Here is a 1,663-nt window from a genome sequence, read left to right as displayed (position 1 = left end):
AAAGAGCATTTTTTCTAACTATTTGCTTGATCTAATAAAAGATTTACCCAAAGAACCTTGTGTGCCACTTGCCATAATTGCATTCTCAGCTTTTTTTCTATTTGCCATGCCCTCTTTTTCTGAATCTTGCTTAGACCGAGAAATTGCATTGCTATTCACATAACTTTTACAACCATTCAGAGAGCATAACACTGTCTTTAAAGACAGCTTGCAAGGGAAAGGTAAATGAATGTGTCAAATGCAGATATATGTGTATATTATATTATATTATATTATATTATATTATATTATATTAGTGCCCTCCGGTGGCCAGTTTACAGAAATCAGTCCCTTGAACTGCTACTAGCTATTCTTTCATTGGAAAGCTAACAAAGTACCTTGAATCCTCCCTTCCTCCCGCTCTTGCCCTCGCTGCTGCAGAGTGGAGCTGCTAACTGGGGTGTTTACATGCATGCAGTAAATGGGTAAATGGTATAGCCTCTCATTTTTCAAAAAAAGTATGTAATCAATTAATCCTATCATTCTACTTTCCAATCACTCTAAAGGAAACTTCGGTGTTTCCATAATATCCTGTTTAGAAGAAAAAAGTGGGTCATGGAAATTGGTAACATCTGGCACAAGTTTCATTTTTTGTCTAATATTGTCAGATGCGTATTTTCCAGTTAAAAAAAGATTGTGATTTTTATTTCCAGTGGTATGCCATGAACCTTATGTAATTTTTGCCTCTAAAATGTGCTCTGAATGTCAGCATACAGATGTGTCACCACACAGATTCCCAGATTTCCTAATCAACAGCCATTACAGTTAACTGTAACATCTGTTCACTAACCAGAATGTTAATAATATACATCATTTCTTAAACACAGCTTTTCCTAAAATGAAAATAAATTTTGAGGCGAGTGACAATCAAGCAGATGTTTTTATTTAGAAAAGTGTATGGAATTACACTGACAAGCTACTATAGAAATGCCTTTGTAGGATTTTTCATATTTATTGTCTGAATTATTGCAATGATTTTTGCTGAATACGTTTCCAGCTGCTGCCTTGAAAACTCACCCTGAAATCAGAAAATTCATCCAGGTTTTCTCTATCACTGATCAAATAAAGATTCTGGAGTAGGACTGTAGAGGCTGATCCAAAATGAAAGTCAGTTCAAAATTTACAACTGACATCAGTGGATGTTGTATCAGGCCTCATTATTTAATTTTAAGGGCATTATTATTATTATTATTATTATAATTATCATTATGATTATTATCACACATAAACTGAAAATGAACATGACAATATTCACATTATGCAAATGTATAGCTTTATTTACATTCACTCAATATATTTACATTTTCACATCAATATAAACTTGTTAAGAACAATTTCCAGACTTCTCATCTCTTTCCACTTTATTAAAATAGCAGCTCAAAGAGCCTCAAATGCCTAGCCAGCAAGGACAAGTACCCATTTAAAAAATCTAGTTTATAGTCTGATGTACACATTGTCCAAATGTAAACAGTTACTTCTACATCCATGTATGAAATCTGGAAACGTTTCATTTCCATTATTTTGTACGTCATGTAAGATATAAGCAGTTGCTTAATATGTCCCTTCATGATGACATTTGCACACAGGCAGACCACCTGGTCTTCCCAGCCACTACACACTCTTT

Source organism: Alligator sinensis, unplaced genomic scaffold (assembly GCF_000455745.1).
Source record: "Alligator sinensis unplaced genomic scaffold, ASM45574v1 scaffold885_1, whole genome shotgun sequence".
Taxonomy (NCBI): Eukaryota; Metazoa; Chordata; order Crocodylia; family Alligatoridae; genus Alligator; species Alligator sinensis.
This window is presented reverse-complemented; position numbering follows the sequence as displayed.